This window comes from Myotis yumanensis, unplaced genomic scaffold (genome assembly GCF_028538775.1).
Source record: "Myotis yumanensis isolate MYYU_CA2020_CCGP unplaced genomic scaffold, mMyoYum1.0.hap1 SCAF_12, whole genome shotgun sequence".
Classification (NCBI taxonomy): Eukaryota; Metazoa; Chordata; class Mammalia; order Chiroptera; family Vespertilionidae; genus Myotis; species Myotis yumanensis.
In genome coordinates this window covers 32,102,289-32,117,522 of record NW_027223763.1, presented here as the reverse complement: position 1 = coordinate 32,117,522, position 15,234 = coordinate 32,102,289, and positions in this window count along the sequence as shown.

The following is a 15,234-nucleotide window of genomic DNA, read 5'->3' as shown; positions in this document are numbered from 1 at the left end:
CCTAGAGTCCACATTCCCTGAAATTTTAAATGATTCCTAACTTGAGGTGTTCTATTTTGTGGTGGTTGTCATGGTGATGTTTAAAGAGAGGAACTATAAAGTGCTGTACAAAGATTCTATTTTTCTCGAGTAGCTGGAGTAGCATTTCCTTAGTGCAGCATATGCCATTGGCCTCCCACCCACATGACTTGGCCAACCTCAGAGGTTACCTGCACACAGAAAATGCCCGGGGGTTGACACTTTAGGAACAGCCCTCAAGCAATAAAGGACAAGAGTTGGTGGGTAACACTGCATCTCCCTCCTCAGCAGTGGGATGAACCTGGGGTGCAATCTACACTGTCTCTCACAGGATCCCCGGCAGGATTGGACCTCAGTTGCCCACAGCAGTAATCTGTTCATGATCACAACTGTTATTGGCTCTTTCTTCTTTCCTGTCTCACTCTCCCCTCTCCGTCATTCCATCCATCTCTCAACAAACCACTTGAACTCAACTCCTTGCCTCAGGGTCTGCTCTTGGAGACCTGGCTGCAGACTCCAGGGCCTGGTTTCTGACTGAGATTTTACTTTCCCTCATGGATACCAAACTCAAAAAGAGACTTCCACAAACTTTATGGGGATTTAACGGCCTACAATTTGTTTATTGAAGACTAATGACAATGCCCTCAGGTAAAGGCAGTCTCAGACATTTCTGCAGCTTCTCTCCTATTTGCCTGGTAACAAATATGGGCATTGGCCACTAGGCTGTTTGTCTAACAATGAGCTAGAAAGCCTTCTTCACACAGGTTCCATTTGCTGAAGCAAATCTGCATTCAGTGCCCTCGTCTTTAGAAAGCTGCCACGCTTGTGCTCTAGATTCTAGAAGCAGACTATCTGGACCCACAAACCCAGGAGTCCCATCCAAAAGGCTGAGTGTCAGCCAGTTTCCAAGGGTCCACCTAAGTGACTTAAGAAAGTCAACTTACAGCAAACCCTGGTCTGCAAGATGAAGAAAGTGAAAGGATGCTTCGGGATCCTGAAGATCATGCTAAATATGACCCATCTAGACCAATAACCAGCCATAGTCCTGGTAATTAGCACCTTTAATCACTGTTCTCTGAATCCTGGCTGGCATCAAGGCTACCCTGTACTGGTACCATTTTTCAGTGGTTCTGCTATAAATATGTTTATGTCTGTGTGTGGCTAGTTAAATAGGCAAATATTTAAATACTAGAGGCCTGATGCACAAAATTCATGCAAGGGGTTCAGCCCTTGCAGCTGCAGCAGCTTGCCTTGGCCCTCGAAGCCCCGGCTTTGTCCAGAAGGTTGTCCAGAAGAACGAACATCTGGAAGGTCGTTCGGCTGTCTGGTCTAATTAGCATATTATGCTTTTATTATTATAGATACTTTGAAAGACTTGGAGATAGAGTAGCTGAGAGGAAAATAGAATGGGAGTCTGAATATTTAGAAGCCAGCTCTGCCTGGGCCTAGCAAGTAAGGGAGGAGATATTTTGGCCACATCCCGTGGACTTGCTAGGTCTCTGTTTACTTATCAGCAAAATAAAGGGTTTGAATTAGAAGAGAAAGAAAAACCAAGCTCTGTTGCAGCTTGACAAGTCTGTGATCCTAGATAGCATTTTTGTTTTGTAGAAATGGGATCCACTAACCATATTACTATCCATGCACTGATTCATTTAACATCTACTGAGCATCCTCTATGTAGCAAGCACTGTGTAAGGAACACCAAAACATCACCATGCACGGACAAAGGCCGGCCACAGCCTCTGGCACAGCTCAGACCACATTCCCACCAAGTTGGCTTCATTTGTTCCACATGCAATGTCCCAGAACCCAGTGCCCACCAGGCTAAGTTTGTCCCCAAGCACTCCAACAAGATAGATAAAGCCTCAGTCTATACGTTCACAGTGGCAGGCAATAGGAGGTGGCTGTCACCAGGAATTTCCCACCCACCAAGATGATGCACAATAGCAAACTGCCCCAACAGGAAATCAGGGCACTCAAAGGAAGAGAGGAATTTGGATGCTGGATGACACATGTCCTCCACATCTGCCTCCCTGAGCTCTCTGACACATCCAAGCAAATGCGTATGTGCATTGGAGGAGAAGAGAGGAACCATACCCTTCATCCAGCTCTCTAGTGATTCTGGTTTAGGCAGAGGGAAGTGGAGTCCTGGGGTCTTTCGCACTCGTGGACAGATTGGTTTCCACTTCAATCTTCATGATGTTCTCAACTGAGACATAGCTGTGAAAACGCTACCCAAGACTCTGGGCAATAGACGGGGATCACCTTTCTGGCTATGACGGTCAGGATATTGTCACCACCACATCCTCAAAGAGATCAGCCGAGGAAATGGTCAGGGTGATACTCAGGATAAGGGTGCCATTCAGTGCCCAGGTCATGGGGTGCTTGGGGAGCTTCCCAGTATTTTGTGGATGAACACCACTGGCTGTGCTGGCCCCACTCAGCAGTGGGCTCAGCCTCCTCTGACTGGGGGCATCAGTCTGCCACAGATCCTCATACTTAGCGCTGGAGGTCCTGATTCCACTACTGCTCTTTGCTCCACCTCCTCTCTCACCAACTAAATAACTGGAGTCATTGGAAGGCTTATATAAAAGAACCTTTGACATTGCTCAACCCTCAAGCAATTAAACCTAAAATTGGTACAGAAATGCAAAGGACTTAGAATAACCAAAATGAGTTTGAAAAATATGTCAAAAATGATAAAATTATACTTTTCAAGTGTGTGGTTTATTTTAATTATATCTCTACAGAACTTTTTTTAAGAAGGAAAAACACCATCTGGATATCGTAAACATCTGAGATATAGGCCTGTGCAAAGACTTGGCCATGACATCATTATGACCGTGCCCCTCCCAAGCCCCACCCACCCTCAAAAGTAAGCACTATTCTGGTTGTGGCGGTTATCATTCTCTTGCTGGTTTTAAAAATATGCTTACTATATTTGTAGCTTAATTCTGTCCGTTTTTTAACTTTTCTATAAAGAAAGTCACATTCAATACATTCTTCTGTGTCTTGCTTTTCTTGTTCTATTGTTTGTTAGTAACATTATTGCATGTTGATGTATGTAGTAGTAGTACATTTACTTCCACTGCTGTGTAGTATTCTAAAATGTTTTTATTCACTCTGGTCTTAAGGGATATTTGTATTGTTTCCAGTGCCTTACCGTTTGGAACATCACTGTCATGAGGGCATGCACAATCATTTCTCCTGGGTACATAATTATAGCCTTCTCAGTCAGAGCATATATGCATCTTCCCCTTTATTAAATAACTAGAGACCCGATGCACAAAATTCGTGCAAGAGTAGGCCTTCCTTCGCTCGGCTGCTGGCACCAGCTTCCCTCTGGCACCCGGGACCCCGGCGTACCTCACAGCCCTGGCTTCCTCTGGAAGGTCATCTGGTCTAATTAGCATATTATGCTTTTATTATTATAGATATGAAACTACTTTCAAGTGTTTGTATCACTAGTAGTGTATAAGAGACCCAGTGTTTTATTCCTCAACAACACTTAATATGTACAAGCTTTCTAAATGTTACCAATCTGAGAATCACAAGTTGGTCTTTAATTTGCATTTCCAAAATCTACCTCTCTGCATATCAGTTCTCCCCACTAGATGTTCCCACCCTGAAAGGCAGGAAGCATGCATTATTCAGCTTAGTGGCTCTGGTGTGTAGCAGAATGGCAAGCACACAGGGCCATTAATGTTGGTGGAATGAATAAATGATGCCAGTTCCTGGGCTTCCCAATCCACAGGCTCAAAAGGGAAAAAAATAAGAAGCCAGAGTGTGGACAAGAGAGGGGCAGCGGATGGTTGGTTGATCCCATCACTTGCCAAGTTAGACCTCAGTGACCATGGTGGGAGAGGACACACACGAAACAGGAGCACAGAGCTGGGAGGAAGGAATCCTGCCTTGTCTTGTTGTTCTTGTCATTCAATCCTCTGTCACGTGCATTGGGACCCATGTTAGAACAGTAAGTGGGGCTAAGAGTGGAGGGGAAATGATGCTACCTTGTCATCTCTGCTTTCACAGAGTGATGTGTACCCAGGACCAAGAATAGGGATTGCAGGGTCCCCTGTCACCTTGACCAAATTCCTTATCTCAGGGAAATTTATTTGTTTCCTGCCTCCGTTTTTCAGACAGAGACCAAAAATGGGCCCCTTCCGGAAACTGGCGGATGCTGAGTAATTCCACGGAGAGCCTAAAATCAGTCGCCCAGCGATACTGGTGCCGCACAAGGCCTGTGCGCCCACTGAGCTGCAATCGTAGACTCCCACCACCTGCCTTCTTCCCCTTCCGCCTCCCCAGCCACTTAGTCCTCCTCAGCCACCAATGGCACATTCCTGGCAGCTGCCTCTTTGCAGAAATCTGCGCCAAAATTAGACCCATCAAATTGTCAGCCCCATTGTGGGGCTGCTCCCCTGTCAGCTCACGTCATGACAACTGATGATAGAAATGCTGCTATTCAGGCTGCATGGGGAGCGTCTGTTTCCGTTTATAAATCACTTTAAAAAAGAAGCCTGAGCGAGGCCCCTGCCATGGGGGGTCATTGCCCAGTGCTGAGGCAGGGAGGCAGGCTCAGTACCTGCTGGAGGTGGCACTTCCTCTGGAAATTCGGAGGGTGGCCGGGGAGGAGGGGGGGTGACAGGGAAAAGGGGGGAGGGACAGGGAAAAGAATAGCCTTGGGAGGGAAGGGGAAAAGAAAAAAGGGGAAAGGAGGGAGGGAGAGAGGAGAGGAGGGAAAAGGAAGGGACTAACAGGAGTCACCCCTTCTCCTTCCTGGGATCCTCCTCTTAAACACCACCCAGCACTTGCCTCTTTGTGAGCCCAATGTTGTGGCTGAGTTAAAACTCAGTCTTGCATTCTCAGGAGGGTAGAAGGGTGCCCATCAACTTGGGGGTCTTTGTCCCAGGGCAACTCCAAAGCTTCTAAAATACTGGAGATTGTCTTTTCCAACTCTTCCTACTGCACTGGCATTGACAGCGGGGAGAGAGGGCTGAGCGGAGTGGAGGGTTTCATATCCCAAACACAGACAGGCTCCTTTTTGATAGGCCTGTGATTCAGGATTGCTCAGCAACAGAGAACCTGGGGGGAGAAACATTAGCTGAATACCTGCTGCTTTCAGCTCCCCTGGCCCCTGCCCAGGAACACACACACATACACACTGTGTGCATACTTGTGATGACTAAATAGCCCAAGACACAGCTGAAGCATATTCATATTCAGCATCTGAGCATAGAAGTGAAAGGAATCTTAGCATCTTTAGGAAACTAAAGCCCAGAGAAGTCAAGTGACTTTTCCAAAATTGCACAGCTTGTATTTGTCAACAGCCCGGCTCTGAGCCAGCTCCAGGGGTTTCTGCAGACATAAGAAGAGACTCTGAGGAATAGCAACATGATGATAATAGCAATACTAGAGTTCACTTATCGAGGACATATTGTATGCCAGACACTGTTCTAAGAGCCTCTGTTAATTGACATACTTACTTTGCACCAAACTGTATGAGTAGACGATAGTCTTATCATCTTCATATTTGCAGATGAGCAACCTGAGGCACTGAGAGTTTATATAACTTCAGGTCATACAGCCCCTAAGAATGAGCCAATCTGAGTGCAAGAATCCATCCCAATCATGCTTTCCATCCTGTGCGTGTACTGGATGGAGGTCAGGAGATGAGCGCTCTAGACCTGCCTCTGCCGTGGGCAAGTAGACTCCTTCCAAGTGTCCCTGATGACTTCCAAGGAGGTGAACATTTTGAGCCTGGCTCTGTCACAGGTGTGTGACTTTGGGCAAGTGTGCAATAAGGGGTTTAGATGTTCAAACCCTGGACATGTTAAAGGTCTTCAGAACTGGCCCTTGCCCAGCTTCTGGGAACTAACCACTGATGAGAGCATCTCTGCACACCTGGGTGCTTGGGCCAAACCTGGAAGTTTATGCCAGGTGATTTGTTGGTGTGGGGCAGGGGGGTTGGACCACACTCCATCAGTGTGACCTCTGAGGGGCGGGCTGGAGACTGAGTGGTTAGGGTTGGTCATATGGGCACTGCCTGCCAATGTGACTGACTCCCCAATAAATGCCCTGGACACCGAGGCTCGAGTGAGCTGCCCTTGGTGAGCAAAACTTTATATATGTACCTCCAGCTTTCAGAACTGTGAGAAAGGTATTCCCATTGTTGACAAGCCACACAATCTATGGTGTTTTTTTAATTGATTTTTTTTGAGGGGGGGGGAACACCTATTTATTGTTCCACTTATTTACGCATTGATTGGTTTATTGTTATGTGCCCTGACCAGAGATGGAACCTGCAACCTCAACATGTTGGGATGATGTTCTAACCAACTGAGCTACCCGACCGGGGCCCAGGCTCTGCAGCCTGAAGTAAGACACCGGTCCTCCTGGCACCTAGAGGTGGCTATGTGACTACATACTGACCAATAGTGTGTGAGCAAAAGTTGACTGTGGGACTCCTGGGAGATGCCTTCAAAGATGAGTGCACTTCCTTCTTGTCCCTCCCTCCTTCCTCTGCCTGGGGTGCAGGCACCGATGGCAATGGTGAAGGCTGGAGGGCGCCTCCTTCCATCAGCAGAAAGCTGTGCTCTAGGGATAGCAGAACGGGGAGATGGCAGGGGTCTGGTTTCCCGGGGACTCCATGAGGCCCCCTGTCAGCCCTGCCCTATCTCCTGCAAATTTCTTTTTCATGAGAGACAAATAGCATCCATCTTGGTTAAGCCATTATTATTTTGGCTTTTCTGCCACTTGCAGCTGAGCCTCTCCTACCCAATCTGAGCCCATCTCTTGCCTGTACCAGAAAGCAATGATGATTCATTTAAAAGCACTCTATTCAGAATACTATCTTCTCCTATTTCCTACAAATCAAATTACCAGGAGACCAATTGGATTTTTCAAGTCTTTCAAAATGTTCTTTTTAGATGTTCTTGGTATTAAATAGTAACAGAATTTAAATGGCATCAACAAAACACACAGACGTGCCTGTGATGATATGTTACATAAATCTGTGAGGGAAAGGCCCACACCAGAGCACGCAGATGCAGCAAAAGGGGAAAACAACAAGTCGGTCTCAGAGGTCTGCCTCTAGCTCCTTCCATGTTGTCCCAGGCGGCCACCTGTTTACATTCGGGGCACCCTCCCTGTTTCTAGGGAGAGTGAAATTCAAACAGTTGGGGGAAGTAAAGGACTGTGAGCCTCACTGTTCTCATTTCCTGGATACCCATTGTCTCCAGCCCCTGAGCTCCTTGCAAACAGAAGTTGTGTCTCATTCGCAGTTTATATCTCTCCTAACGGAGCACAGTGCCCGGCGTCAAATAAGCACAGTGCCAGAGGGCGTGGCTCTGAGCCCCAGCTCCATCAGCAACATGCAGACAGCACTAACCACGGGACCATACCTGAGTCCTTGAAAACACTCTCTTTATTGTAACCATATTCTAGGCCCCTCATATGTGCCAGGCACTGTGCCAACCATTTGATTTTCATCTTCTGTAAGGATCGCCACAGCCTTATGAAATAGGCAATGTTATTATCCCTATTTTACAACTGAAGCAAATGAGCCACAAAGAAGCTCAACACCTTGCCCAGAGTTATTCAGTTACCAAGAAGCAGACCAAGGATTTGAACCCCGAAGTCTGACTCCAGAGTCCATGCACTGAACCTCACCCCCCTGTAAGAGGGAAGCAAGGCCCCGATGTTGTTGTTATTGTTACAGACTGGAGAGAAGGGAGGGAACTAGCATTGCTGGGAAGCCTGGGTCTGGGCCTGGATCAGGACTGTGCTTGACATTTTAGCTATATTATTGCATTTCATTTACAAAGAGACTTATCCCCAGTATACGGATAAGGTCGCCAAGACTCAGGAGGGCTAAGTAAATCCCCAAGACCTCGCAGCTGGAATGACAGCATCTGGACTTTGTTTCCCGTCTCCCTGTGAGCCCAGGCCCTTTCAGTTCTAGTGCCCCCTCCTGCCCACTGCAGGTGGAATGGCCCCTCTCCCCCCGGGCTCCCACACACTCCTCCTGAGGACCCGACACTTTTTATTCTAACAGAAGGCAATTGCCATTGTGAGGAAAACTTTTTAGTTGTACATACAAAAATCATTGAACCCATGCAAATATATATATATATATATTTGAGGCAACACAAAAGACCGTATAGAAGGCTAATGAGATAATTATTGTTAATGGGGGAACAAGGTGTTGCTAATTAGTCTTGACAAACTCATTTGGGTCTTGGTCTGGCCCAGCAGTGGTTACGGGTCCGAGTTGGCCCTCAGCCTCACAAGACACAGAGAGGCTTTACCCTCAGCAGCCACCCACCTGGGGAAGGCACAGCTGCCAAGGATGAGAATCAGACGTGTAGGGCCATCTTGATGCAGAGCAGCACAGAGCACCTTGGTTTCCCACCAGTTTTTTTTTTTTTAATATGTTTTTATTCACTTTAGAGCAGCGGTTCTCAACCTGTGGGTCGTGACCCCTTTGGTGGTCGAATGACCCTTTCACAGGGGTCGCCTAAGACCATCCTGCATATCAGATATTTACATTATGATTCATAACAGTAGCAACATTACAGTTATGAGTAGCAACGAAAATAATGTTATGGTTGGGTCACAACATGAGGAACTGTATTTAAAGGGCCAGAAGATTGAGAACCACTGCTTTAGAGAGAGATGAAGGGGAAAAAAGAGAGCGAAAGAGAGAGAGAAACATCTATGTGAGAAACATCAATCAGCTGCCTTCTGCAAGCCCCCTACCAAGGATCAAACCCGCAATCCGGGCATGTGTCCTGATCAGGAATTGAACTGGTGATCTTTTGGTGCACAGGACAATGCTCAACCAACTGAGCCACACCACACCTATCTTTTATGCCATCCTGTGGGCACAAGGTGTGCATGCCAACTCTCAGCTCCCCTGTCCACATGAAGTCTCCCAGATCAGGGATCTTGCAGACACAACAGTCCTCATTTGTCTTACTTCTGTAGTTTCCACAGAACAACACCACAAGAAGAAGACCATCTCTGAGATCACCCAGGCCTGATGTCAACCCTCGACTCTTAGGTATCACAATAAGGAGTCAGAACATCCAAAGAGTGATGTTGTATCATGTAAATTCTACATCAGAGATGAAAGTAAGAGTGCAACCAACTGATGTTTGCTTAAACACACCGGGGTTTATTTTTCACGAAGCAGAAGTCCAGGGATGCAGCCCTGAGCTGGCACAGCTTTTGGGGGCTGACTCCATCCATGATGGTTGCCCTGTGGTTGCCGTAGAGATGCTGCATCCACAGGACAGGCAGAAAGGAGAAGGAGGGGAAAGAAAAAGGGGCAGAACCTATATCAGGAGGCAAAGGCTTTCCTGCAAATTCCCAGAAGACATTCTCTCATATCTCATTGCCACCATTAACTGCAAGGGAATGTGGGAACATAAGTGTCCTTAGCTAGGCACAGAATTGCCCCAAACAGAATGGGGTTCAGTTAATAATGAATAAGGGGAGATCAGAGAGTAGGCAAATGGGCAGATGATCAGCAATTTCTGTCACATATGACAACCTTGGAAATAATTTCTCAAACCCACCAGACCCTGCACAATTTTAGGCAGCCTGCTTCATGCACCTGACCTCTTCCCAGTGAGCGAAGCTCCCTCCCCTGGTCTCAGCCTCCCCCTAGAGCCCCCCATAAAAGTGCGCTAAGCAAACACAGGTCTCTGTCCTCAGCACACCTCCCATTCCCACACTAGCTGTCAGCCTTTTAGGAAAACCACCAAGGAATTTATATCCCAGACCTCATTTTAGGGCTTCAGTAGGACTTGATTTTTACAACTGGAATTTGGAAAGAATGCCCAGGAGCACAGCACATCCCCTACTGAGTGGGGCCACCATTCCCTCAGGCACAGCTCCAGGATCTCTCGGTTTTCTTATTTTACCAACCAGATGCTGGCTCTAAGTCATGCTTTAACGACCATGACCTGGATAGTTCCCTGAGTGCCTTGGAGCTCCCTGCAGTCTACATTCACCGAGTCCAGTCACAGCTGTCTTAGTAGGTAGTGAGCTCCTTGATACGGGAGACAGCCGAGAGTCCAGCCAGTCCTTCTAAAAGGTGCGGAGTGTGCGTGTATCAGGGAAAAGTTGGATGTTCCTTCTGACTCCAAAAGTGAATGATTTGGATGCGTGTGGTTTTCTTTAGCTTCCCCCTTAAAACAGCATCAAGCGAGAGTTGTGGGGCTCCCAGCAGAGTCACAGTTTGCAGGTTGGGTTAAGGGAAGTTTGGTGGTAAACTCATCTTGTGGTTGGCTGGGATGACATTCTAGATGTTTCTCCTGGGAACCCATTTAGAAGGAATGTTTTTTTAATCTCCTGCAAAGAGATGCCTCCTAGCAACTTTATGAGAGTGATAGGCATGCATCTGGAGGTTGCCTCTCAAGGACTCCCCAAATCAGCTCAGATTTCAGAAGTGATGGATTGAAGAAGCAGGGAAATATCATGACTACTATTAATTGTAAGTCTGACAAAATAAAACTGACCTCTCCTTTCCTTCAGGTGTGTGTGTGGGGGGGGTGGGGATATAGGAAGAGAAAACATTATTGAAAGCAAAATTCAGCCTTAGTGTGAAACTTTAAAAACTTAATCCTAGAGTTTACAACCTAAAACTTCTATGAAGAAGGTCTATGTGTCCCTAACATGCTCTAAATCAAATTCTTCTAATGTGACTTGGCAGCTCTTCCTATCAAGAGATGGCATCTATTTCTCCACCTGGAATCTGGGCCAGGACCTCCAGCCAATAGAGTGTGGCAGAAGGGATGGTGCGTCAACTCCAAAATTGTATCTCGAGAGACCTTGCTCATTTCTGCTCTCTCAGAATATTACTGCTACCAGGTGAGCAGGGACAGGCTGGCCTGCTAGAAAATAAGTGATCTCGTGGCAAAGAGCCCCCTGGACCCAGCCAAGGCCACCCTAGATCAACCCACAGCCAGCCAACCTCCAAACATGAGAGAAAGACCAGCTAAGATTGCTGTTTGACTCGTAACTGACCTCAGATGCCTGGAGTCCATCCAGGAGCCGAAGAACCCACAGACCTGTGGGCAATAAATGCTTATTGTTCGAAGCCCAGGTCAGCAAACTTTGTCCATAAAGGGCCAGATAGTAAATATTTCAGGCTTTACAGGCTACATATGGTCTCTGTTGAACTTTTTAAAAAACACTTCAAAAATGCAAAAAAAACCCTTACTGGTTGGTCTCAGTGGATAGAGTGTTGGCCCATGGACTGAAAAGCGTCCCACGTTTGATTCCGGTCGAGGGCATGAACCTTGGTTGTGGGCTCAATCCCCAGCAGGAGGCAGCTGATCAATGTTTCTCTCTCATTGAAGTTTCTAACTCTCTATCCCTCTCCCTTCTTCTCAGTAAAACTCAACAAAATATATATTTTAAAATGCAAAAACAATTCTTAGTTTGTGAGTTGTACAAAAACATGCTATGGGCTGGATGTGGCCATGGGCCATAGCTTGCCAACCCTTGTTTTGAACTACTGAGCTTTGGGATGTTTTGTTACACAGTGATAGCTAACTAACATACCACATAGTTTTTGTTTGCTATTATATAATATTCCCTTGCAGATAAAGACTAAATCATGAGGCCCATTGCCTCCTGGATGAAGAATTTGGCTATAATTGAAAACAAAAAAGCCATTGATCAAACTTGAGTCTCATTACTGATTTTCTCAGTTACTTTAATAAAACAATAGCCTAAAAGCCAATTTTTTTTTTTTTAAAGAATTACAATCTTTTTTTTTTTTTAATATATTTTATTGATTTTCCACAGAGAGGAAGGGGGAGAGACAGAGAGTTGGAAACATCGATGAGAGAGAAACATCGATCAGCCGCCTCCTGCACATCCCCCGCTGGGGATGCGCCCGCAACTCAGGTACATGCCCTTGACCGGAATCGAACCCAGGACCCCTCAGTCCGCAGGCTGACGCTCTATCCACTGAGCCAAACCGGTTTTGGCTAAAAGCCAATTTTTATAAGAAATATTTTCAAGTTTTAAGAACAATTGGCCAATATTATGGGATTCCAGACAAGGGTACCAGCACGTAATCCCAAAAAGTCAGACGAGAGCAGTCTTACCTGAGTGGAAACTATTGCTGGAACAGACCAGAGATGCCATCATGCAGCAGAGATGGGCAAAAAGCCAGGGACAGAGTGAGCCTGTCCCCTCTCTCCATGACCATGCAGTCATGTAAACCCAATCCTCTAAGCCACATTCTATGGCACTATAAAGAGAAGAAACAGGAAATAAGCAAGACTTAGCATTTAACTGAGTCATGCCTACAGAGAATGAATAGCTCATTTCAATCACTGAATTGGACTGAGTTTACTGGATTGGACTAAATTTAGTTTTCCCCTGCTATTCAGTGGGTTGGAAACTTAAAAGGGAGATAGATATGTTGTAAGAAATGACATAAGTCTGTTATGAGTTGAATTGTGTCCCCCGAAAAAGATTTCTTGAAATCCTAACCCCTAGGACCTGTGAATATGACCTTATTTGTAATCAAATTAAGATAAGGTCAAAGGGAGAGCCCTAATCCAATATGACTGTCCTTATCATCAATATGATGTCCTCATAAAAGGGGAGAAGGAACTCAAACAATGAGGGAAGCAAAGATGGGCATTATGCAGCAAGGAAATGCCAAGGATTGTCAGTGACACCAGAAGCTAAGAGAAAGGTTGAAAACAGATCCTCCCCTAGAGTTTAGGAGAAAGGCCCTGAGATCCAAGCTTGGCCTTGTTGGCCCCTTGGTTTCAGACTTCCAGCCTCTGGAATCCTAAGGGGACAAATTTCTCTTATTTTAAACCACCAGGTGGTTTCTCACAAACAGCAGCCACCGGAAATTAATACAAGCCCAATTCTTGTTAAAGACAGTAGCTACATCTAATGAATATCAAAAATGATTTCCACACTCTTTTTCTTAAGCCCCTAACTTTGGTGTGCATGAAAATCATCCAGAGAACGAACACTGCTGAACCCCATTCTCAGAGACTCTGATTCACTTTGGATAATGAAACCCAACAATATCTTCAGCAAGCACCTTCTAGTGACTCTGATCAAGCAGGTAGAAAACACTTTCCCCAGAAGCGGCCATGGAGGGACTCCAAAATTCCAAGTGGCATAGAGCTGCCCACCCAGGAAGCTGTCCCCGTGTGGAGGTTCACTCAAGTGGGAGAGTTTGGGTATAATAGCCCCTCCCCTGTGGCATCCCTCAGGGAGAATGAAAAGCAGGCAGAAGCTGCCTCAGCTCTGGCCCTCTCGCCCTTCCCAAATTAGGACCGTGGAGGAGACTCAGGAGAAAGGCGCCCCCTGGTGGCTCTGTTTAGTTTTCCAGGTACCTAGCACCTGGCAGCCAGCCAGTAAGCTAACATCTCCCCCACGTAAATGGAAGGCCCTGTATCAATAAAGCAGGGCCATGGAACAACTTATTGTGATCTTGACTCATATGGCAATAAATATGAAATCGGAATAGAGAAGCGGAACATCCACAGGAAATGGCAACTGCCTTTTATGGGTCTAAAATTTCATAACAGAAGAGAAAATCACTACCGGGCTCTGAAAAGCCAAAGCCAGTCTTTTTTTTTTTTTTTTTTAAATCCGTTTCTGAAGAAAGCAAGACAAAATTGTGGAAGGCAGAGTTGAGTTGGGGGGAGGTGAGGAGAAGTCAAGTCATTTGGAAGGAAAGCCTCTGTGTAGTTTTAAAAGGGAAAAAATGTGAGCAACATAAATCAAAAGAAAGTTTTTAAAAAATGCATTGGATTTTTTTAAAGCAGCCAACATCTAGTGTTAAACTGTGTTTTCTCCTTCCTACCCTATCCCGCTGATTAAATCACAAAATGGTAAAATAATGAACCGCAAAATTCAGTGCTGTTCCTCATCAATACTTATCATTTGCAAGCATCTCTGCATTCCTGATAAAATCATTTCATAATTTCGCTGAACGTCTCGTATGTGTCAGGCCCTCACATACATTATCTCTAATCATCTGAAAAACCCTACAAGTTAGATCTTACTAATCACCCTTTTCAGCCAAACAGCTAATGTCCAGAGTAGTTAATGAGCTCACTAGCACTAAGTAAAAGAGCCCAGGGCTCACAAATAATCTCTGAAGAACTTGGAGCATATCTTGAACCCCCATTTTCCACAATAAGAACAATTCTGGGGATGGGGTTCACATTACACGTGTCTAAGGTCTGTCATTCAGGTAATGAAAACATTCTAAAACTGGATTGTGGAGATGGCTGTACAACTCAGTCAACTTAACTAAAAACCAGTTCATTGTACACTTGGAATGGGCGAAGTTTATGATGTGTACATTACACCTCAATGGAGCAAATAAAATACAAGGTCAAAGAAGAAGAATATACGGAAACCAAAAGTCTATCAATATGAAATGAGTCTAGGAGAGATAGAATTGTTTCTCCATAAACTTGGCAATAGATGAAGGGTGAACCTGATGGAGAGACGGCCCAGCGCTCACCATGAAGATCATCTGGCAACTTCAGACTCCTTCTGGGGCTGCATTTCTTGTCTCAGTTATAACCTCTTTCCCACCAGTATTTATAAATGGTTCCTTATTTTTCCCTTCCTACCAAAACCTGCTTGCAGACCTTTTGTTTATACTAATGGTAAATGACTGACGTGCGTTTAAAGGGCCTCCCTTCTGAAGGAAATATGTAATTTTAAAACTCCAAGTATTCAACCACCCCCTCTCTCCTAAAGAACACAATGGAACATTTCCCTTCGATGCCCAAGTCACTTCAACATCAACACGCAGATTCTAAACCCATTATTACATCTCCAATTACCCCACTGGTCAGGTTGTCTCCCACTCTAAGTTCCCTAACTCTGCTCGTCATTCACATTTCTCTGACCACAGAGTCTCAGCCACTCATAGACTCCTCCAACCCCAGGTTCTGCTGGGGAACCCCAAGATTATATCCTCTGAGTTGGATCATCTGAGGTGATCACATGGCATCTGCCATCTTTATCTCCTGCTGCTGCTCCAACCCCCTCCACTAAACACACCTCATCCTTGGGACACAAGCACCCTCTTGCTATGGACCACCTTCCCCCCACACACATTGTGCTGTTCCTTTGCCAGCCAGCAGTCTGCTCTTCATGGATACTTACGTGTCCTCTGGACAGGGCTGGCCACCAAAAACTTCC